The 25792-nt window shown below is 38.8% G+C and overlaps 2 long non-coding RNA genes across 2 annotated transcripts; both read left to right on the forward strand.

The window, feature by feature from the left end:
• The first annotated feature begins 17712 nt into the window (after positions 1-17712).
• On the forward strand, positions 17713-20829 carry LOC309477011. Its single transcript, XR_014198458.1, has 9 exons — positions 17713-17895; positions 18578-18776; positions 18914-18963; positions 19413-19461; positions 20045-20116; positions 20221-20302; positions 20397-20430; positions 20514-20600; positions 20743-20829. It is a non-coding gene; the product is annotated as an uncharacterized lncRNA (long non-coding RNA).
• Positions 20830-21394: 565 nt separating this feature from the next.
• LOC309477015 lies at positions 21395-22510 on the forward strand. Its single transcript, XR_014198464.1, has 3 exons — positions 21395-21476; positions 21638-21695; positions 21788-22510. It is a non-coding gene; the product is annotated as an uncharacterized lncRNA (long non-coding RNA).
• Positions 22511-25792: the final 3282 nt, after the last annotated feature.

Below are 25792 nucleotides of genomic sequence, written 5' to 3' on the forward strand. Positions count from 1 at the left end.
TTGTTTTTCCTTTTCTTGTGCTTTGGTAGAATAACACTTGTTGAATTTGTCCTGGTCAGATGAAACATGCGCAACTAAGATTATTTAATAAACCAACTCTACTCGTTTTTAACGTCACTTCGGCTCCTGCTTCTGCTCTTCCTGGCTTTCTCAGTCGAACTCACTGGATGATAGAAGATTAGCTATTTCTAGTTATCAGAAAACACTCGCTGTTCACAGGATTGACTGGTTTTGGATAACAGACAAAACATACAGTATATCTTCTGGCAGGATTCTGTAGTTTTCCTTCAACATCCACTGCAACTTCTACATGGAAAACTTTTTTTTAATAAAAACAAGAGTTGTATAATTTGTTTGTCTACAAAATGAATTTAAAGAATTTAGGCAGAAACCTGTTGATTTACTGGTTTTGAGGAATATGAGAATTCAGTTCAGTCTGTGACTGTCCATATTGTAATGCTGTAATTACCACTTCTCTCCACTAAGTGTCGCGCTTGCGCAGGAGAATATCACAGGCGCTTCAGTGCGTCATAACCGAGCGACAGGCAAACAGACCTGTTACAAACAGGGGGGTAATCTATTAGCCGTAAACTGAAGCTTCCCCGGGCGCTGCCATTGATTAGCAGACCATCACCTGCTGTTAGCATTCCATTGACTCCCATTCATTTTGGCATCACTTTGACAGCGAATAACTTTACATCCGAGGCGTTTAAAGACTCCATTTGTCCATTATTTATTTCTAAAGAAACACGACAATGTATAAAAGGCTCCATTACCTTGTATCTTACGTTATGGCCCCGAGGAAGCAGTTTTTGTAAAAATAGGCTAACGATTGCGTCATAACCACGCGACTCTCTGTCGCACAGTAGAGAGATTACCGTATGGACAGGAGGAGAAGCTCGCGGGCAATCGGGGGGACGTGGAGGAAAAATGACAAAATAATTAACCAGAATACTTAGTAAAAGTTGCTCCTGCTCCAGCTCATGGACAGCTCCTACTCACACTCTCCGTCTCTGCAAGATTCAGAAGGGAATGATTCAGATTTCTCTCGGCACAGCTACTAGAAGACAGACGGGTTGCTCACGTCACATCTACGTCGTCACGCTCAGTTTGAGTCTGCGCAGTCGCTCAGCCATCAGGAAGTGAGTGCTTCTAATTTACTTCACTTTTCTCCATTGAATCCAATGGGGTCGCTGTGTCCATTTCTTATTATACTGTCTATGTGTTTGAGGCCTTTTTTTTTATTTAAGTTTTATTTTATTGAACAGTATCAATTTACAAACTCAAATAGGGAACAATAATATGCAGACAAAAATAACTCCATTCGTATATCTGTGCATATACGCCTATGCTTACATAGGTTCATATGTACAAAAAACAACTGCATATTTAGTACAATAAAAAAAAGCTTAATTCAAACATTTAAGGGGGTTACAAATTGCAAGAAAAAAAAATATATATATTAGAAAAAAAAAGAAAAAGACAAGATCTTAGAAAGAAAGAGACTCATACATGTTTTTATACAGTTTACAAAGGGACTGATTATCTTCGGATAAGTATTTAATGGATGCTAGATAATTCTTACATTCATTTTTAAAACAAGTTAAAGAGGGTTTACTGTTATTCCACTTGCTTTTATGAATATGATATTTACCCAAGGAAATAATAACGTTTAACATCAATGACATATTTTTAGAGAGACCTAAAACATATATCAAAACCTGAGATACATTTAGTGAAGGAATATCAGTACCAATACTTGGCCAGCTGTAAAGATCCTGCCAGAATTTCAGTGTGAATTTCAGAATTTCAAGAAAAAAATTAATGTTCAATGGTTTCAGGCTCTTTTGAGCAAAATCCGCATTAAATCTACTTCACAACAGAATCTTCTCCGTAAGATTTCAGCAGCAGGATAAACATTATTGATGATTTTAAAATGCATCTCCTTTATTTTAGGTACAATTGGCCTTTTAAGATAATAACAATACTTGTTACTGAATGTTTCATTTTCATTCATTTGAACTTTTGTTGGTGTATTGAAAACGTAAAATAATTGACTTTTAAATAAATTTCTAATTACTTTGTTATTGCACTTTTTATCCCAAATGTTTATGTTTTTATACACTTCTCCAATCTTCAACTCAGGCAATTTAACAGATACATTTGAATATGTAAGTGTGTTTTGTATTATTTGTTTTAGTGGAAGAGGGATTGCTCTACAAACAATTCTCTAAAAGAACATGTTACCGCAAATTTCTCTATGAAAGAATTATATTGAATAAATTGACCAGCTTCATCTATCAAATCAGCAACAAATAAAACTTTTTTTTTCTCCAACCACTCTTGTTTGAATAATGATTTCCTATTTAACATAATGGTCCTATTATTCCACAGGGTGGATCCATGAGGTGTGAAGTTGTGAGTAAATATCATTTTCCAGTATTGCAAAATCTGCTTGTGAAAATTTGAAAGCTTAATTGGCAATTTAGAAATCTCAAAATCACATTTCAGCAAAAACTTTGGTATATGAAACCACATTGAATTAGGCTGTGCTAAATTAGCCTGGCTAACGTCAGACCAAGTCTCATTTGAGACTGCGTTCCAGTCCAAAATTGTCATGCCCTTCACTCGCTAACTTCCCTCCGTCTCGTTCACTCGGATGTACGTCATTGCTTACGATGCATGAGTGCCCACTACTGGCGGAAACTGCAATGGGCTGAACTGGAACGCCCTAAGCCCTTGATCACTTGGAATTCAGCTAAAGAGTTGATTTATTATTTAAAATTTTTCCCTTTAAGAATTTGTTTAATGCAGCATCCAAATGTATATAGGTGTGTGTGGGTTGTTTTAAATAAAAAATATATATAATTAATATATCATAGAGTTGTTTGTTGTGGTGGTGATTAGACGAGATTTGTGGTGACGTCACAATCGTACTGCATTGTGGGACATATAGGTGCCTGAAGTGTATATATGAAGTAGACTCGCTCCCTCGGTCAAAATCGAGGGAACGAGGGTCTGTCCATATAAACTTCCCTCGTCCACTTCACGAAGTGGAACGCACTTGGCGGCGGGATTCCCTCGAGGGGAAGTGCTTAGGGAAGTTCACAAGTGCGTGTCTAAAAGTGGACTGGAACGCAGCATTGGTCTGGGAACCACGTGTTCATTTTCTCGTATTTGAGGCGTGGTTTACGAATGCCCGGAGCCGTTTATTGGGCGCTATGAATGTCTATCAAATGCGCCTGTATGTAGCTCATAGCCAATCGCTTCAATTAAACCAGATGACGTATGTAGAGTGACAGAAATTCAACGAGGAAAAAGACGATGGGTCAAAGATTTATTTGTACACGATGGCGTTTAGCGAATATTACCGTTTGTGCAAGATAACAAGAGGGTAGAAGGTAACGTTGAGTCTGATGCCATGTTGGATCCATAGATATAAACAAACTGCTTCGGTGTCGTCATCGTCTTGCTGCTACCTCCCCGTTCTGAGATTGGTTCCCTTTTTCAGGGGAAAATCTGGTCCATGGTGTCCAGACTGCCTAGCAGCGTGAATAAAATCACGCTGTGAGCAAGGCAGTATGGGGAAACCCAGGCTAGTGCTACATATGATTTTATCCAATTCAGCTTGAGTACTCCAATCATTGATTCAAATTCAGTGGCTTTCAGCCCTCCATTTTTATAGTCTTTAATCATCTGGGATTTTTTTTATATAATGAGTTTTATTTTTCCAAATAAAATAAAAAATGACAAAGTTAACCTTTTTTATCAATTGAGGAGAAACATAAAGGGAATAAGATGGGTATAATAATTTACATATACCTTCTGCTTTAGTCAAAAGGATTCTGCCTATAATAGATAGATCTCTCATAAGCCAGTGATTAAGAGATTTTTTCATACTATCTATTCTCTCTTCTATATTTACTAGTTCTCTTGTATTTTAATCTTTAGATATTGTTAAACCAAGGTATTTTACTTCAGTTTTAACTGGAATGGAATCTATACTTTCCTATACATCACACGAATACAAAGGTAACAATTCACATTTTTTTTTTAGATTTAAGCAGACCAGGTGCTCTTGAAAAAAATGAAATAATACTCAGGGCTTTCTCAATTATAGATTTGTCTTTTAAAAATATTACTGTATCATCAGCAGATTGACTGATTAGATACTCATAGCCACAAATGGTTATTCCTTTTAATTGAGGATGGTTGACAATTAAGTAAGCTAGCATTTGAGTGCATAATATAAACAATTTTGGAGAAATTGGACAACCCTGTCTGATTCCACACAAAATTTCAATTCTAGGAGTCATTCCAGGATTGAGGGATATATAACTATAAATATCATTATATAACATTTTAATAACCTTGCAAAACCCTTCTCCAAAACCAAACCTTTTAAGAGTTGTAAATATAAATTCATGCTCCACAGTATCAAATGCTTTAAAAAAAAATCTATAAATAAAATAAGGCTATCTGATTGTATCATTGAATTATAATCGATCATATCTAGAATTAATCTAATGTGATTTTGGATATATCTTCCCTTAAATGCTGATTGAAACTCCTCAAGTTTTAGACGATTAGCATAAACCAAGGCAAATAACTTATAATCGGTGCATAGAAGAGTTATTGGTCTCCAGTTATCTAATGACAACAATTGTTTCTTGGGTTTAGGCAGCAAGGTTATTAATACTGTTTTCATTGTGGGGGATAAGCTCCCTTTCTTTATATCCTTCCAGAAATGCTTTAAAAATTCTGTTGTTAAACCGTCGATACCTGGTGATTTGCCATTTTTCATTTGATGCCACATCTATTTCTGCTATAGTCAACTCATCATCAATTAAGTTTTTATCATCCTCCTTTAGTTTTTGAATATTATCTGTAATATTTTTAAATAAAGAATCACAATCTGCCTTTTTAAATTTAGATATATAAAGGTTACGACAGAAAAACCAAATTTCGTTCTGGATTTCTTTATGATCTTCAATTATAATATCATTCATCCATCCATCCATCTTCTTCCGCTTATCCGGGGCCGGGTCGCGGGGGCAGCAGTCTAAGCAGAGATGCCCAGACTTCCCTCTCCCTAGACACTTCCTCCAGCTCTTCTGGGGGGACACTGAGGCGTTCCCAGGCCAGCCGGGAGACATAGTCTCTCCAGCGTGTCCTAGGTCTTCCCCAGGGTCTCCTCCCAGTGGGACGCGCCCAGAACACCTTCCCGGGAAGGCGTTCAGGAGGCATCCGGAACAGATGCCCGAGCCACCTCAGCTGACCCCTCTCGATGTGGAGGAGCAGCGGCTCTACTCTGAGCTCCTCCCGAGTGACCGAGCTTCTCACCCTATCTCTAAGGGATCGCCCAGCCACCCTACGGAGAAAGCTCATTTTCGGCCGCCTGTATCCGGGATCTTGTCCTTTCGGTCATGACCCAAAGCTCATGACCATAGGTGAGAGTAGGAACGTAGATTGACCGGTAAATCGAGAGCTTCGCGTTGCGGCTCAGCTCTTTCTTCACCACGACAGACCGGTACATCGACCGCATTACTGCAGAAGCTGCACCGATCCGTCAGTCAATCTCCCGTTCCATCCTTCCCTCACTCGTGAACAAAACCCCAAGATACTTAAACTCCTCCACTTGAGGCAGGAACTCTCCACCAACCTGAAGTGGGTAAGCCACCCTTTTCCGACTGAGGACCATGGCCTCGGATTTGGAGGTGTTGATTCTCATCCCAGCCGCTTCACACTCGGCTGCAAACCGTCCCAGTGCATGCTGAAGGTCCTGGCTTGATGAGGCCAACACGACAACATCATCTGCAAAGAGCAGAGACGAAATCGTGTTGTCACCAAACCTGACACCCTCCGGCCCCTGGCTGCGCCTAGAAATTCTGTCCATAAAAATCATGAACAGAACCAGCGACAAAGGGCAGCCCTGCCGGAGTCCAACACGCACCGGGAACAAGTTTGACTTACTGCTGGCAATACGAACCAAGCTCCTGCTTCGGTCATACAGGGACCGGATAGCCCTTAGCAAAGGACCCCGGACCCCATACTCCCGGAGCTCCCTCCACAGGCCGCCGCGAGGGACACAGTCGAATGCCTTCTCCAAATCCACAAAGCGGATGTGGACTGGTTGGGCAAACTCCCATGAACCCTCCAGCACCCTGTAGAGGGTATAGAGCTGGTTCAGTGTTCCACGGCCTGGACGAAAACCACACTGTTCCTCCTGAATCTGAGGTTCTACTATCGGCCGGATTTTCCTCTCCAGTACCCTGGCATAGACTTTCCCAGGGAGGCAGAGAAGTGTGATCCCCCTGTAGTTGGAACACACCCTCCGGTCCCCCTTCTTAAAAAGAGGGACCACCACCCCGGTCTGCCATCCCAGAGGCACTGTCCCCGACCGCCACGCGATGCTGCAGAGGCGTGTCAGCCAAGACAGCCCCACAACATCCAGAGACTTGAGGTACTCAGGGTGGATCTCATCCACCCCCGGTGCCTTGCCACCGAGGAGTTTCTTGACTACCTCGGTGACTTCAGCTTGGGTGATGGACGAGTCCACATCTGAGCCCTCAGCCTCTGCTTCCTCAATGGAAGACGTGACAGCGGGATTGAGGAGATCCTCAAAGTATTCCTTCCACCGTCCAACGACATCCCCAGTGGAGGTCAACAGCTGCCCACCTCCACTGTAAACAGCGTTGGTAGGGCACTGCTTCCCTCTCCTGAGGCGCCAGACGGTTTGCCAGAATCTCTTCGAGGCCAGCCGATAGTCCTTCTCCATGGCCTCACCGAACTCCTCCCAGGCCCACAACCACCCGGGCTGCAGTCCGCTTGGCCTGCCGGTACCTGTCAGCTGCCTCAGTAGTCCCACAAGCCAAGATCATATTTTCTTTGTTTGTCTTTGTTTTTCAAGGCCGAAAAAATACGATGAACTTTTTTCTCCTTTTTCAATCCACCGGGAATCTTGAGCGGATATAAGCTCCATTTGCTTTTTATGAATATAACTCATCTAACTGAGATTGTAACTCTTGAAGTTTTGCTGTGTTTTCAGGTGATACTTGTGAATTAACTGACAATAAATGTATTTCCCCAATCAATTCCTTTTGTTTTTGTTTTCTCATCATTGATAAGAATTTTCCTGTATCAACGGCTATTATTTTGACCTTAACTTTAAACCATTCCCATTTATCATGCAAGACATGTCAAGCTTTTCAATCTCCTCAATGGGAGTCATCACCTGTTGACAAAAGCTATCATTATTTAACAAATCATTATTGAATTTCCAAATATTAGGAGAGAACTGAGGTTTCTTAGAAATGGATAAAGACATAGTGACCATACAATGATCCATAAGTGGGGATGCTGAAATGATAGAGTCTGAAACATCCTTACATAATTCACTAGTAATAAGCCAATAATCTAGTCTTGAGCATTGTCCGTTACCTGAGGGGTTAAATCATGTATATTGAATGCTGTTTGGGTTAGTTATTCTCCAGTAATCAACCACATTTGTTGTTGTACACAGATTCAATATCGTATCATTATACACAGATTGTGTACTACTTTGGGGTTTTCGGTCTAACCATGAATCAGGTGGTATATTAAAGTCTCCCCCCATTATCACATTTACTGATTTATAAGGCAAGGCAAGACAAGTTTATTTATATAGCACATTTCGTACACAATGGCAATTCAAAGTGCTTTACACAGAAGTGATTAAAATAATAAAAGAAATAAGAATAATTAAAACAGTTTAGAAAAATAAAATAAAATACAGTACAGTACGGACGAGCATTGGCACAGTGCTCATTCAGTAAATGCAAAGCTAAACAGAAGTGTTTTGAGTCTGGATTTGAATGTGACTACAGTAGGAGCACATCTGATCTCCTCTGGAAGCTGTTCCAGCATAATAGCTAAAAGCGGACTCGCCATGCTTAGAGTGAACCCTTGGTATTTCTAGCTGATATGATCCTAATGATCTGAGTGATCTGTTGGGTTTATATTCAGTGAGCATATCTGCAATGTATTGAGGTCCTAGGCCATTGAATGATTTATATACCAGTAATAATACTTTAAAATCAATCCTAAATTTAACTGGGAGCCAGTGTAAAGACCTGAGGACTGGTGTGATATGTTCATATTTTCTAGTTTTGCTCAGAATCCTAGCGGCAGCGTTCTGTATGAGCTGCAACTGTCTTATGGTCTTTTTGGGCAGTCCAGTGAGGAGTCCATTACAATAATCCACCCTGCTGGTGATGAAAGCATGAACAAGTTTCTCTAAGTCTTGTCTGGAAACAAAGCATCTAATTCTTGCAATATTTTTCAGATGATAGTATGCTGACTTAGTTATTGCTTTGACATGACTACTGAAACTAAGGTCTGACTCTAGTGTCACACCAAGATTCCTGACTTGATTTTTAGTTGTTTGACCCCTAGAGTGAAGGTATGCGTTCACCTTGAGAACTTCATCTTTGTTTCCAAACGCAATGACTTCAGTTTTGTCTTTGTTTAATTGAAGAAAGTTTTGACACATCCAACTGTTAACTTCATCAATGCATTGGCACAGGGAGTCAATGGGGTTGTAGTCGTTAGGCGATAGGGCTAAGTAAATCTGTGTGTCGTCTGCATAGCTGTGGTAAGAGATTTGGTTCTTTCTCATTATTTGGCTCATTGGGAGCATATACAGGTTGAACAGGAGTGGCGCAAGAATTGAGCCTTGAGGGACTCTGTATGTCATGGATGTCCACTCAGACTTATGGTCTCCTATACTCACATAATAACCTCTCCCATCTAAGTATGACCTGAACCATTTTAGGACTATCCCAGAAAGCCCCACCCAGTTTTCCAGCCTATCAAGAAGTATGTTATGATCGACAGTGTCAAATGCAGCACTGAGGTCGAGTAGTACCAGCACTGATAATTTGCCTGAATCAGTATTTAAGCGAATATCGTTTATTATCTTTATGAGCGCTGTCTCTGTGCTGTGGTGCGGTCGGAAACCAGATTGAAAATGGTCAAAGGATCCATTCAAGCTCAAGAATTTGTTCAGCTGATTGAAGACAACTTTTTCAATGATCTTGCCTATGAAAGGAAGATTTGAGATCGGTCTATAGTTGCCTAATATGGTCTTATCCAGATTGCTCTTTTTCAGGAGTGGCTTGACAACTGCAGTTTTCAGGGATATGCTTGTCAATAAACATTGGTCAGTCTACTTTTTGTGATTTTATTTTTATTACTTTTTTTTTGTGCAAAACATACAGAGATGACGTTAATGACATAAAACTTTGCATACAATATACAAAATATATTAACAAAAGAAAAGAAAAGAGGAAAGAAGAGTTAACAATGAGCTGAAAAATATGCTAGAGAAAAAGAACGAGGGTAAGATATTAATCTTTACATCAGTTACACTGGACAATTTTCGTCATGCTATGTCTAAATAAGTTTCATAAGAAATGTTAGGTAATGCAGGGTCCAAAGATGAGAAGGCAAGTTTTAAAGTTGAGACATTCACACACGGATATATAACGCATATTTTATACAAATATTAAAAGGAATGGAACTGAAAATATTAGTGCTCGCTCCTCTATAATCGCGTTTAATGGATTTTTTTGGGGTTTTTTTGCGAAAAGGTAATGAAGTTTTAACTGCAATAGTTCACATTTTCAAAACGATGAATAGTTTATTGGCGTTGGGTGACTACAGTAATCTACAGCAGTGTTGACAACAGTGGCTGACATTAACCTCTACAAACGTAACTGTGTCCTAATAGAGTGTATATCAGCTATATAAGCTATAGCCAGTGTTTCCCAGCCTCCACAGTCCCGTCAGTAATGCTCAAGTTCCCGTTATCAACACCAAAATACTCGTGTTCCTGTTTCCTGAATACAGGACAGTCTCTGACTCGGCATGAGACATATATGAAACACTTCTATAAAGACACAACAATATTACAAATAACTCACTTCTGATTTCCATGCAAGCTCTGCTTAATATTTATATATAAACTTAGTACTCTTCTTATATATTATTTGCACTTTAAATCAAGTCTTTTTAGGGATAGTTCGCCCGAAACTGTCCACTGACTTCTAATGTATGGACAAAGAAATCTCAAAATATTGTCTTTTATGTTAACTTAAGAAAGTTATTCAGTTTTTGGTCGACATGAGGGCATTTGGACCGCAAACAAAGCAATTGAGTTTTGAGTTTATGAGTCAAGAGTTATCTCTAATAAACCTAAATGTCACCGAAAGGAAGGGTGTCTGCAGTGAGAAGAATGACATTGACTTCATTTATTGAGTGCAGATGTTTAGATTTAACTGCAGGTGGTCTGTGAATGAGACGCAGGCTTTTGCATTGAAACACAGGCAAACGCTGCACTACTGTCTCGAGAGTGTTCGTCCCAGCTGTGTGTCGAACACTGATGTGTGTCAGTTCCACAACAGCAATTCATAAACCCTCCAACATCAGGCCTCAAGAACATGTACAATACACAGTCAGCCAGTGGTTTCAGAGACATGAGAAAACAAGAAAATATGAAAAATGTAAAAGCTACATTGTTGTGAACTTCTAAAATATCAATTATATCGTTCATGATTACAAGGGGGAGAATGAGAAAAGTGTAAGTCAGAAGCACCACGAACAAACTTCCCAGAATTTGTTTGCGCTTTAGAGGAGTAAGTGATATTGCGCGTGAAAGACCGCGACAAGTGCCAACAAAACACAGAATGATTATCAGGTAGGGGATTAAACAGATGATCGGCATGGTCAGAGAGCTAAAGTCTATGACTGATCTTAAAAGAGGAACAAACCAGATGATCACAGAAACGCCACAGCAGACCTTTAGTGAATGAGATCTGTACCAGATAGGAGGAGAAACCAGAAGATATCGTTCAAAAGCAACACATGCCATAAAATACAGACCCACAATCAAACTATAAAAAAATGCATAACTCACATCCCTTATGAAAATCGTTATTAATATACAAATCATCTGAATGAGATCTGAAAGAATCAAATTAATAACAAACACTGGAGTGGAGTGATCAGATGTGATAAGACCACACAACTCTAACAGAGTTAAGATCATGATTAGAAGCTCAGTGCCTGAAAAGATACTGAAAAATGTTACTGCTGTAAACTGATGTTTCCCGATAAACCCTTCAAACTGACGGCTCCATTCATCTTCATAATTTACTCCACTTGATCCGTTGATGCTGGCCATTGTTTCATGAAATCTTGTCAGGCAACACTAAATAACAAACCAGTCATTAGTTAAAAAAATAATAATTTACTAATTTATTAAAAACATTAGGGAAAAATATATGACATAACTTGTTTTCTGTGTGACTGTTGAAATAAAGTTTCCTCAGTTTGCTTTAGATGTGATGTGTGTAATGTTAGACAGCTTGAAATACGTGAAATGTAAGATTAAAGTTTGGAAATCCTCCATTTGAACAATATCACAGAAGCAAGAATGCTGTTGTTCTGAATATTCAGTCCAGCACAGCTGCAAGTGTACAATGGTTTATTAAACTGGGAGTAAATCTTGAAGAACTTACGTTTCTGACAGGAGTGTGTGTTTCGTCTGCAGGTCAAAGCAGAAGTTTGTGGAGCAACACACAGACTGACAGATGTTTCACAAGTTTCCACTGCCGTGTTTAAAGAGCTCTTCATTCACTGTAAAAACACACATCTTAAAGCTTTTGGATCTAATGTAGGAAATGCCTGAGATTACAGACAAACTATTTGATCCAACGTGTGAAACTGTAATTACCTTAAAGACACAATTAACTAACAATGGTAGTTTGAGTGAAAAACCAGTCTAACTTTCACAAACGCTTTGGCTCAACTACGACGACTGAATCTGAAAATGCTTTATATCTGATGCTTTCATTTTTAAAGTTCACTCAGTGTTTATTCATATCCTCAGTAGAATCAGAAACACATGAATGATCGCGAGAGAAAGCACAAATACTCTGATCTCTCTAAAATATTGATTCTTCTGCTGCTCTGCAAACCTGTTTTCTTTAAGAAATGGAAATCTGTGTTGCTGACTGACTGAAATCACACTCAATATTAATTAAAGGAAACTCGTTTAAGTGCAAATGATCACAGTAATACCAGAGGCTGAAATACAAAGATAGTTGACTATAAACTCACGGATGAGATGATCTCATGATCTTACCTGGAATCATAATGAACATCAAACTACAAGACAGATGATGAAGTTTATGAGCTGATCACATCATCATCAAATTAATCTCAAGAACCTGAAATGAGAAGTGGTTCCGACAGGACCTTAAAGAAAACTTCCAAACCTGCTTTAAACAATTCCATCTTAATTTCTTTAGTTTCTTCTACACATAATCGAGCACACTAGAGAGTCAACAACTCTAACGTATGAATAAAGGCTGAAACGACACAATAAATCCCACATGAGACGACATGATCTTACCAGGAATCAGACGGAAGACTGAAGACGCTGCTCATCAGGAGATGATGGTGTTTATGAGCTGCTCACGTTCTTTTATAGCCTGAATTAACTCCAGAAACACCAAACACAGATGCATTAAACATCATTAGCAGTTAATGCACATGCAACCGCATCAGCAATCATCCAAACTCCACAATATAAACCCATTTAAGAGCCACAAGTGTTATAGAAAGGAAAATGTGAATAGCCAGAAATACAGTGATATAATACTCAGATTTTGTCATACTGTACGTTTATCAAATTATGATTAAGCAGTAAGGGCTAAATAAAAACATCAGTAAAGACAAAATATTATAACAACTTTTCCTACTGAAAACAAAATCACTACATGTTTATTTGCAGTTTCATTCCAGACACTGATGTTTGTGAATCACCGCATCAATCCGTCAGTAAACGTTGAGTTAGTTTGATTCTGCACTACGCTTTAATAATGTTCCCCTAGTGTGTGTGATGTAGTGATACATGTAAAGTATACTAACTGTCTCCAAACGAGAAATGGGCATTTGAATAGAATAGGCGTGATCACATCCTGAATATTAATGGTTTCACACCTGAGAAAGACAAAGACCCTCCCCTAATGGCCCTATTAGGTGCTATCAGGCCCTGTCATTCTGACCAACCTTGCACAAAGAATGAGGAGATTTAAAAAAGAATGGCTTTTTAATTTGTTTGGATTTATTTACAACACAACATAATCCAAAGATACACAACAAATGACAAAAAAGCACATTATTGAAAACAATGATCCAAAGATCTTTTTTTTTTTTTTTTGGCCTTCAAACGCCTTAAAATGCACATTATGTAGTTCCGAGAAATCAAAATTTTCTCGGGGGAGCATGCCCCCGCACCACCCTAACTACGTCACATTTTAATGCGCGTGTCAGTGCCAAGGCTGAATCTTTAAACCAGTCTGCCCCGCCCGCCCGCATATAGGCCTACAATATACATTATTAGGCTTGTTTGAGATGAGCAAAATCTGCGCAGAACCGATCATCGGTGATCAGCGCGAGATGCAGATTTTTTTTTTTAAATGAGTTGGAGGCTACCCAAACTACCTGTAAATGTTATGATTGATCATCCGGACGATCCCAGCGAGCATTGCTGTTGTTTTATTGCTTCAGTTAAATATTTGCAACTTTTCTACCTTCATGACCTTGTAATTCACTATTTTTTTTACCAGGATTATTTGTAATATGTTATTTGTTAAATGTTGATGTACTTGTTTTATGTCTGCAACTTTGTTAATTGTGCTGCTGCCTGTCTTGGCCAGGACACTCTTGGAAAAGAGATTTTTAATCTCAATGAGTTTTCTTTCTGGTTAAATAAAGGTAATATATGGGAAACGACTTACTGACGACACAGCTTAATGCTCATTGGTTTAACCCTCATGTGGTGTTCGTGTTTTTGACTGGAGAAGATTTTCTTTTTCCTGAAAATACTAGTTAATGTTATCGCATTGAACTGAAACTTAGTGACTTTGTTCACAGAGACTATAACAACTTGTCCAAATTTTATTTTATTTTTTTACTTTTTTTGGTGTTGTTTTTTTCACCTTGTTACACGTATGGTGTTCCCGGTCAAAAATGACAGGCCTACACAAAATAGCTTATAAATCCCTCGTTATGCTATATTATCCACAAAAATTGGATTCAATCTTTTTATCAACTTGTTTCCTTTCAATTAGGACTGGTTTTGTATTCAATTTTCAAACAGTTTAATTGTAGGAGTCATTTATCCGAGCTTATGCACCTCAGTTTTTGAGTGAAAAAAGCATTATTTGTTAATAATTTTGGCAATATTGAGAAAAATGCCTACTATCAAATAAATGAGGTCTATGAATAATCAGATGCAAATATAAATATAAAACCAGTCCAAATTGAAAGAGAACAAGTGGACAAAATGATTGAATCCAAGATTGGGTGAAAATATGGTATAATGCGTGATTTATAAGCTATTTTTTATAGGCCGGTCATTTTTGACCGGGAACACCACAAGTGTGACTATGTGCCATATTTTTTACAAAACAAAAGTTTCAAAACAAAATTCCTGGTGAAATATTAGAGTAGACTAGTGTGATCAACAATAGCCATTTTTTTCATTTTTTTTTTTCATATTTCCAAATTTACTCATACAATATTTGTTTTTTACTCAAAAAATTAGATGCATACTCTCAGATAAATGAGGCCCATGATTAATCAGATGCAAACAGAAATATAAAACCAGTCCTAATTGAAAGAGAACAAGTTGACAAAAAGATTGAATCCAAGATTGGGTGAAAATATGGTATAATGAGTGATTTATAAGCTATTTTTTATGGGCCTGTCATTTTTGACCGGGAACACCACAGGTGTTATAGGGTTTTGAACACCACATGAGGGTTAAACAACCGTGATGTATTGTTCTCTTTTAAAATGTTTGATTTTAAAACTCTGATTTTAAAACTCATGTTTTATGTGTAATATACGTTATGCGTGAGTATTCCCAAACTATCTGACAGTGCGATCTCTATGGGTTATGCAATGTAATTTTTATTAAAAACAAAACAAAAACACTAGTCTGTATTAAAGAAAAAAAGACTATTAAACATGTAGGCTATTTGGAATGGAATTAAATAAGTAGGCTACTTTGAGTGTCTTGTTCATTATATGTATTTTCATATAAAAGCAACAGAACTTAAATTCCATCCAGATTATTAGCAACACTGTGCACGAGCGTGAATCCGGAGGGTTGTTCCATAAAACAAGATTAGAATACAAGCCAGGCTTATTTTGGTTAGTCAGACTTATTGTCGGTGGATTCTGTTTCATAAAGCAAACTTAAAATAGTTCAAACTCAGTTACCCTGGCAACTTATGCTGGGAAACTAGCCTGGTCCAGGGCAGGCTAACTGTCAGGCTAAGCCTCAGCTGTTACACAGATCCTCTAACACTGACCGACAAGAACACAATGATATTACCACTGACACTCTCATACCATTATTGGAATTTATTAACCACTATTAGTCCAAAAATAAATACACAGTATACAGAAAATCAACTTAAATAAGGCTACAATGATAAATTAGAGTCTAGACAATATAGACCTATATATATATATAGATAGATAGGCCTAAATACAATATATATACTACAGGTTCTCTTTTTTTACTGGCTGAATGTTTTGTGCCCAAGATTTAATTAGATTGTTTTAAAGATTTATGAATACAATTCTCTCTGGTTTTGTTTGGCAGCTGTAGTACATGTTTATGATTATTAGAAGAACATTAGAACACAATCTAAAAAAAAGCTTTTTAAAGCAGAAGTTAAAATCACAAAATTAAAAATAAATAATTACAAAAGCAGAGTAAATTTTAACTGGTAAGATGATTCTGAGCTTAGCAATTGACAGTATATTAGCCTACATTTGATTTACCCCATTACAATAGTCCCTTTACAGTTATTGCTATCATAAAAATACACTTGTAGGTTTAAACTTGATGCAACTCCGCCATCTAGGGGCAGTTTGATTCAGTGTGACTGTGGGATTTGCGTTGCATTTACCCACACTGGAGATAAAGAGATAAGGGGTAAGTCACGCAATTTGATAGGTCTGGGACAATCGATGTTTTCTTATAATTCTAAGTACATATGTCTCGCATGTTGTCACGCAATGTACTTATAATGATTTCAGTTAACTATTTTGAGTTTAGTTGATGATTTATGTGTCTTGTAAAGCCATGTTTTAGAGATTTGCAACCAAGCATATTTTCATGTGAACTAGCGTGCCAATTGTCCCGAGATCTATTTGCTGAACCCACGATTCAACACTGTCATACTGTGTTCCAGGTAATTATCTTATGTTGTGTAAATGGTTTTATCGTCATGTTATTTGTTGTATGCAAGTCGAGTTTAGCTATCTTGCAGACCAGCGTGGTAGTCTTGAGATTAGCCACACATGTGCTCGAGTGTTGCGTTTGCAATGATAATATTCCTTATTTTGTTATTTCAATATAATGTAAAATGGATCAAGTAGTTTCATTATTGTACTGCTGAAATGTACTGTATGTTGTATGTAGAGATTATAATTCAGCCTAGATATTCGAAAACCACTATACGATCACACACATTTTTATTTTGTTTCAAAGACATACAAGTTATGCATTTTTGTTGTGAATATGCTTGATATCTAATTTGATTTATTTCACATTAGTAGTATCACATACATTTGTAACTAGCACAAATACATTCCTGTATTAGTATAGCATTTACCAACACTGGAGATAAAAAGATAAGGGATTGTTGTCCCGAGATCTATTTGCTGAACCCACGATTCAACACTGTCCCAGATAGCAAAAAATATCGGCACGGCTTCTTTTTGCCGCCGGCCCCAAGCTGTCGGCTATAGGTGCGGCCCGCTGGCGGCGATGAAACGTTTGCCGCCGAATACGTCACTCCCAAATTTTGCGAGATGCCGCCGGCGAACAGCCGCCGGGCCGCCGACTTCATTCTCTCTGGCGGTTGCCGCCGTCTAAATGAACCGCGGCCGGCTGGCGGCAAGACGCTTTGAAATCGACCAGCCATGAGTGAAACTGACAGCATCTTAACTACTTTTCACATTTAAAGCGATTATAATTATTATGTGAATTATATACATTTTTGTTGTTGCTCCAAAGCCATTAGGGGTTATAACAGATTTGACTCTGATTCCATGATAAGGTTTAGGAAATTACATTTAAATTACTTTGAAACTCTGAAGCGATAATATGTAAAATATATAGAATTATTTTATTCACTTAAGGTGACAATTCTTTACATTTCTTTGATTTATGCACAATTTGAGATGCACCAATAGACCAAAAAGAATTCCTTTTGTAAAACTTACTTGGCAATAAATATCTTTCTGATTCTGATTAGTTTTTAAAATAAATATTTCATTCATGGTATGAACAATTTAGCAGAATAAATGGATGAAGTTAGATTTTTCACCAATGCTTGAAATCAGTGAACAGTGAAAGACATCTGCAACTTGGCCAAAATCTTGGGTTTGCTTTATATTTTTTTATTAATTTGCAACCATGGTAATGTCTATGAGAAACATGAAAATCCCTGTTTTGACCTGAAGGATAAAGTGAAATATTTATAAATATTTTGTCTCTCTGTCACTCCAGGAAATTGTGGTTATGTCTTTCATTGTTTTACAAGCTCAATTTTTTTTTTTTTTTACCTTTTACATGTTTAAGGGATTACTTTGCAGTCTGCAATTGCGAGTTTTGCGACCTGTACAAATGTTTAAGAAAGTGTTAAAGCACAAACAGAGAAGTACCTCCACCGGTCGAGAGGGGCAGCACCTAAAAAACTGAAGCAGATTTACTCGTCTCGTCACACGGTTTCAGTATTTGGAGAGAGGGAAGATACGATCTTTTAAGTAAGTACATTTTTCCTTTTTGTGTAACGCAATATTACTATGTTCATTTTTGACATTGTTTTTAGTTCTTCTTCTTCCTAAAATCTGTTCTTGCCTAACTAGTCAAGCTAAAGTAAGTTAGCCTTGTTTGCAAAGTTTCCGCCATGTTTCTGCCATAGCTAGGCTAACGTTACTTGGTTTCTTCCTGGCGTTGAGTTTTTTTCTTCTTCTAAGTATGTTTAACTGTTATGTATGTTTATACAAGTGTGAGTACATGTGGTTTAAGATAGTATTGGTCAGTCGAATTAACTAACGTTACAGTTCCTGAACTAACTTGTGTTTTTTTCTAACTAAACATGATTATGCTGCTAGTCTAGATTACAGTGTTCGCTACCACATGCTGTTTCACCTTTTTTACACACTGAGTTCAAGCATGTTCTAACGTTACATGTTAAATGTATCTAGCTACAGTAGGTAGCCAAACTTTACATCTAGAAAGACTTAGTTTAACTTTTGGTGTTTTCTTACAAAAATAACGATGTAGGTTGTTTATATGATTTTGTTTGTCTGAATATGGTTTTCTGTTGATCCACTTGTGAAAATTACTGCTTTTTCGAAGGTGTGAGCATTTTAATGTTGTTGATTTTGCCTGAAATTTTTTTATCAAAAAGTATACTTTATGCTAATGTGTCTTCTATTTTAGATGCTTCACATTGTTCAGTTTATCAACAAGGAGGATCTGCCATTTGCAGTGGTTCAGCAAGAGTGGCTCAGCGAAGGGCATGTGCCATTGGCCCCCATTTAACCTCCGCAAAAAAGACAAAGGAACAATTTAGCCATCCGCTGCACACCTCCACACAGCACCTGGGAGAAACATCATTTTAAGTTCATGAAGGGAGCAGGTAAATGGGTCTGACTTGTACATTTGATTTTCCTTTATTTCATCTGTGTAATTTATTTGTCTGTTTATTGTGGATAACGGAATCTTTCATTCATTATTATTATTATTATCATCAAATTTCTGTTTCCTCTTTCTTAGAACCAGGTTTCTCCCCAGTAATCCAGAATCCGCCAAGAGTTTGAGTACAAGTAAGTGATGTTATTTGTGAAGTTTTTTTGTCTTGGAAACTATTGCTTCTATTTAAAGTTGGCATGAACTGGAAGTTACAAACGACTTTTCTCCAGTGTTGTGACGTATTTCCAAGTGAAAGGGAATATTGAATAGAGGAGCAGGGTTTTACTCTAGCGCTCCTCCTCTCCATCTCTGCTCATAGCAGACTAATGGTTTGAGGGGAGTTGCTACGCCCTCACGCCATTGCACATGACCGGAAGAGAAGTCGTTTCGAGGGGGGAGGGAAGGGTAACGTATTTGATTAAAGATTATAAGGGTACATGAATAAAAATAAAAAAATTAAGTGCAGAGATTAATCATTTACATAAACACTACAATATTACATATAAAAATACAAATTGTAAAATTTGATTTCATGCTGACTTTAAGATGATGAATCCTTTAATCATAATCTGTTTTTCACTAGGACACTTGATGGGATTCGCTGCAGCAGTTTCTGGATGAAAGGTGTTGAGGTGTGTTGTACATTCCATTAGCTTTGCAAAGTTCAATTATTGTTTCATTACTGAATATGCAATACTCTAGCCGGACTACGTCAGACTTTCATACTTCCGCTCAATTTCATTTCGCTTCTGTACTCAGTCTGAGACAGCGTCATAGCTTTCCGTTTTCCTCCGGCCTGAAAACAGCCGGCCAATCAACGAACAGAGGGCGGGCTGAGAGCCGTGACGTAGACGCTGATTGTACTGTGGATGCATAGATTTACTTAAGAAATCTGCAAAAGTCATTCACAGCCATGTTCACTCCGGTATTTCGCTTGATGGTTTTGTTTTCGCATCATACATGTTTACAGTGGAAGTTAGATGCGGCTGAGCATGCGCATAACACACGCCATAACCAAACGTTATGTGATTGGCTTACGGGTAACCAATGATTTTAAACTTCAGACAACCCCCCCCCCCCCCCAAGAAAGAAAACACTTTTCAATTATGCCATGCCAGACTCTGTCTACGAAGCAAAGCGAAGTAGCAGAGTTTGGTATTACCAGGCTAGCAATACTCTGCATTGAAATGAAAGCTGTTATGTTTGCTCCCCCAGCTCATCAAGTACTAAGCTTTTCACCCCCGGCAGCAAATTTACCCTGGCAGCATATGGGTGAAAACTCTGGAGGTATGTAATACGTTGCGCTTTACTAAGTGTTACATTTAGGTCCAATTCATTAAATGTATGCAATAACTTCAAACATATTTTTACATGTCAATGATTATCAATAGGAGGGAGAAAGTCATTGCTCTATTGTTGGCCCTTGTACTCCAATGGCATCTCGTGTCAAGCATGAAGTTTTCAGCTGTGAAGGTATATTCTAACCCTATGTCTTAATGTCCAGTGTTTTAACAGTATTGCAAATAGTGCCTTTAGTTGTTTGTTTTATTTTTTTTTTTAAATGTAGAACCAAGCCCTGAGGGAAAGCAATGCACGAGCAGGTGAGAACTTGCACTGTTTCTTAAATTGTACTTTTTTGTGTGTGATGCAAGTCCAAAATTACCATATGCCTTTCATTTTGTAGCTTCGGATGACAGCGGCTTACTTCAAGAGCAGGTGAAGCAAGTTCAACAAACAATGTTGAAGACATTTGCTTGCACTGGGCAATCAGGTACAACTTGCAAACAGCACCTGTGGTTGTTGGTTTAATTCCCACTAGGGCTACCTGTACATGTAGTAGACCTAGATATAAATGTCATAGTTTAGTAGTTGAGGGACCAGGACTGACTATTTTATTCTGGGAAACCCTGTAGGTGCAGATCAGACCCTTATGCTGTGACGTCTTGCAGAGTTTGGCGATGTTGTGTCTGTTGGAGTTATCCCTGTCAGGGGATCTGTTAAGGCCAATTTATACTTCTGCGTCGAGTGTACGCCGTAGTGTACGTCGTAGGGTACGCACGTAGGCGACGCCGTCGTGAGCATTTATACTTCTGCGAATGTCTGTGTTGCTCTGCAGTTACACCGCCGAAACGCTAGTTGGCGCGGGTGGGTTTTAATGTTCCAGTTCCACTGTGTTTACATTCCTCGCGGCTGTTTTGAGTTTAGGTTTCTACGAGCAATGGCGACTGAAGGAGTCATACAGATGGCTGTATTTCCGCACTTCTTCAAGCAATCTCTCGGTCACTTGGTTTATTTCCATGGCTCTTCACTGATCTTCGGAATTTAAAAATGGCGGGCGGCCGGTGCAGAGTGCAGAAGATCATTCCGGAAATGGGTAGGAGGAAACGCGATGCTATCCAGCCGACCAATCACAGATCTTGCGGTCCGCGTCGCCGCGACGCGTAGTTACATTTTTGAGGAGGTGCGCGTCAGGGTACGGCGAAGGGTACGACGTATGGTACACGTCAATGCGTATGCTACGCCGTACCTTCTACGCGCACCCGACGCAGAAGTATAAATTGGCCTTTACTCCCCCTACACACCCAGGAAGATTTGCCGTGTCTTGACAACAGTTTGAAGCAGGATTAAAAAGCTCCAGGAACAATTTGTAAGTTTGCTGATTATAACGCCATAGAGTAATCTAAAAAGTAAAATTTAAGATTGTGTACTGCATATATTACAGTCTGAATCCTTAGCCTTTCACATTTTTTATTTATTTATGAGAAGCTTCAGAGAAATGTAATTTGTAACACTTTTTTGGATTTTCAGCTCGGTGTAGGGGATAAAGCATGTTTTAGAGACATGTTCCTTTAGACCATTGTTCAAAGTAAGTTGGATATTTTTTAAATTATATTTAAGTAGATGTGTATGGCCTCATGCAATTCAAATGAAATGACAGATCTGTATTTTCTAAATTAGCCATCCGGAAGAACCTGGCAACCCAGGATGCCACTGATGAAGCGGTCTAGGTTAATGTTTCGCGTTACCTGAAAGGAGCATCTGACCGTGAAGGCAGAAAAAGGCACCGCACAGCTGAGAGGGACCCACAGCCGACCACTTAGGCTGACTACTGACACCCCAGAATCACTGACAACTGGAATCCTTTCTTTATCTTGCAGTCAGTAACATCAAGACCCCTAAAGAAGTCAGAAGTGTCACACTATACTCACTAACTGTGGAAATTACTTTCTTTTTTTTCTTTTTTCAAATAATGCTTGTAAGTCCTTGTGCCACAGGTCAGCATTGCAGTTATAATGGTCTATTCTACTCCAGAGCTTTACTATAAATTACTACCACTTAACCTATTGTTAGAAATGGCTTGTAAATGTGATGTCATACTTTGATTTATTTGGTATCCTGCACATTATTTCGTATCAAGTATTCTCTTTACTTGTCATAATGTTTACAGGTATTTTTTTTCACCCTAGAGCTGTCCTCTTTATATGAACAATTATTGTAAGAGTTGTAATTTGCTTGTAAGGCTGTTTTTTGTTTGTTTGTTTTTTTACCAAAATTTAATAAGAAACCTGCATGTTAGTATATTGATTTATTTATTTTTCTGTTATGTTTCAGTGATCTGACACATCTTGTTTAAATGACAGTTAATGTACTTTGAAATGTGGAATAAAAATGCCAAATGGATATTTGTCTGGTTTGAGCAATCATTATTCTTGATAAACTGCATGCTATAAATATTAAATATTATATATATATATAGCCAGAATAAGCGGCGGCAGATCGCTCGAAAATAGCGCTTGCCTCCAGCGGGCCGCGGAAGGGCCGCCTTAAATAAAACGGCGGCGGGACGGCGGTTGGCCCGCGGGCCGGGTGCGGAACGAAGGCGGCTGCCGCTTTTAAAAAGCGGCTGCCGCCGGCGGTGCGCCGTCCAACGTGTTTGCGATGTCGCCATTCTGCCGCTTCTACTGCCGCCGGAGCGCCGACGGTGGGCCGCCGACTCATTGCTATCTGGGGTCATACTGTGTTCCAGCAATAAAGAAACCTGATCCAAGTGGTTGTCCGTGGTGATGTGTAGCAGCAACAGTAGGATGGAGTGACCCGTTACACACATACATGCACACATACACACATACATACACACATATACACATATAAAATGTACTTTATTACGCAGTTTAAAACAACAAAGCTAACCTACGTGATGAGTTTGCGAGGGATTTAGAGATAGCCCAAAATGTCCGGGATCCGGCTTTTGCGTTCTACAGTCGCCATTCATTCATCATGTTTACTGTGGCGAGCAGGACGAGGCTGACGGCCGCGGGAGAACAGCGCGAGGCCGGTGGCGTGATTACTGAGACGCGCCGGGTCTCCCATCTCTCACGGAGGAGCGGGAATTTTTCTTAGCAATGGTAAAACGCACATCAACCGATCACTTGTTTAGCGTTCATGTAAACACTACATTCAGATTCACCAATCAGAATGAATTCAGTTAGATTGAAACAAAAGGTGTGCATGTAAACAAGGAATAGCGACCGCAGAAAGCAAAAGCTGAATCCCGTAAGTTACATTTTTGAACGATCTCGCCCGCCGGAGAAGTCCGGGAAAAGGAGGATGGTTACTTACTCAGCTTTCTCCTACTATTCAGCTTTCTCCACAGAACAAGAGCCTGCTAGCTTAGCTTCCACAGAAAGACGGCTGACACTGTGTGTACATTCTGACTGAGTGAGATCCCACCCTGTATGGGCGGGCTGAAAACATGCGGAACAACGCCATCTACTGGCTGTAGTCTTTAGCCTCTGGCCAGAAAATCCTCTGATGACGCAAAATGAGGATTTTTGCGTCATCGGAGGATTTTTTTCCAGACAAAAAATACATAAATCTCTCATCTCAGGGGGATATGAGGGTGGAAAGCACGGTAATTCGAAAATACTACAGGTTTTCTACTAATACAAAGCTTAATGCTAAATCCTGAAGTAACCCTTTAACTATCAAATATTCAATATTAAATAAGTAAATAAATAAAATAACAAATAACTAGAAATAAAAGGGAGGGAGGGTTATATAAAAACGTAGTTAATGGGCTAATATATATTCGTTTATTTTATGGAATATTCTTTGATTTTAGAGTTGCACATATCTTTTCAAAATGTATTCATTTGCTCTTAATTTCATGTTATCCTCTCCATAGTGTACTTTAGAAACTAAATCTACTCATTTAAAACTGGGGATTCTTGCTTTCTCCCAAAAATGATTGCATTAAAAGCTGTAATTCTCAGCATTCTAAATAAGCATACATCATCTTTATTAAGTAGCAAAGGTCCTATACCCAAAACTATATTTTGTATCTTTATAGGCTATATTTAGTTTCTTAAAAATTAGGCTACTTCTGTTCACTTAAGTACTTCTGTTCGCTAGAAGTTCACTGCAACTTATCCCACATCCTAAAGATAAATTATTATAATTAGAAGATATTTCTGGTGTTATAAAATATCGCATATTAATTTTCCAAGCAAAATGTATATTTTAGTCAGAATTATTGCGCTCCTATTTGGCGCGCATCAGCGCTCGTTCAATATTAAAATTAGCAGCAAAATGGATACATTTGCATGACTTTCTAACATTTACAGATGGAGAATATAACTGTAAAATGTAAGTTTTGCACTGAGGGGGGAAAAAACATGTCACAAACGCATAAAACAGCACAAAATATACGCTGTTTGATGGTGGATCGATTTGATCCACGATCGACCTCTAGGGCTGCTTAAGAAACGCGTGCACACGCAATTATCTAGAAGACTAGATAAACCTGGATCAAATTAGTGAGACTGCGTGAGCTTCAATTACCTTTTATGGAACCACTTTAGCCCCAACTTATTTGTTAGGCTCATTCAAGGCCGGTTTTGGAGTTTAATCCCCGCTTTTCTAAGCGTCTTATATGGAACAACCCTCTGGAATCCCGCGATATCCATCTTTGATCTCACAGACAGATCCACGGCGAGAAGAGAGAAGTGTCCGGCTTGCCTGCGCTTCTTTCACTCCTCCTCTCACTGCAGTCGCCTACTCTCGCATACATTTCAGGCGAGGCGCGGCGCATCTCAAACAAGCCTATTGTCTGCATCGAATCATGTGATCTAATTACTCTCCAGCCCCTGATGTTTTTAAAAGCTAGAAACGCCCCTGGCTGGTATTGGTAATAGCGTGAGGAAGTTTTAGACTGCGTACTAAGAGATGTAAGATGCAAACAGTGTCTTTCTTTATTGGGCTTCAATTAATAAACATCGCTTACAATTCGCTTCCTATGGTGTCATTCTTTCAAGTTCACAGAATATAAATCTCAGTCCATACCTTGTAGATCCAGCTAGGGATGGCTGACGCGAAACAGTCGTTCCGAAGCTTTGCGAGATCCCGAAGCGCAGATGTTTCAAACACTGATCCAAAGCGTGATTCAAAACACCCATGTCACGTGACTATGGCCAAACGAAACCGTTTCCGCCGAATCAGCGTTTGATTATGGAAGCAGATTAGTCTCAAATATAATTCACGCAAAAAACATGATTCACAAATGCGTAGACAATTTCACATGCATGAAACCTAATTCACGTGCACAAAAAAAATCCACATGCGCAAAATAAAATTATATACTCATAAAATACATTTCACAAATGCAAAACACAATTCTTAGATATACAACTGTGCACAAAAACCTTTGAATGTTTAAAATGTACGAGTGTATCTAGGCCTGTCGCGATAGTCGATAAGTCGATTAATCGCACGATAAAAAAAAATGAGCTCGATAATTTTTCCGGCCGCGATAATTCCATTTGCATGATTATTTGTTTTCCTCGTCTCTCTCTCTCTACCAAAGAGACTGGATGACCACTCTCGCTCGGTTCTTTAGCGTATAGAAGGAGTGAACCCTCTTGTTGTCAGTTGCATGCGGTCTTTGTGTGGGAAGGCGGCGCCGCG

Source organism: Leuciscus leuciscus, assembly GCF_965113295.1.
Source record: "Leuciscus leuciscus genome assembly, chromosome: 16".
Classification (NCBI taxonomy): domain Eukaryota; kingdom Metazoa; phylum Chordata; class Actinopteri; order Cypriniformes; family Leuciscidae; genus Leuciscus; species Leuciscus leuciscus.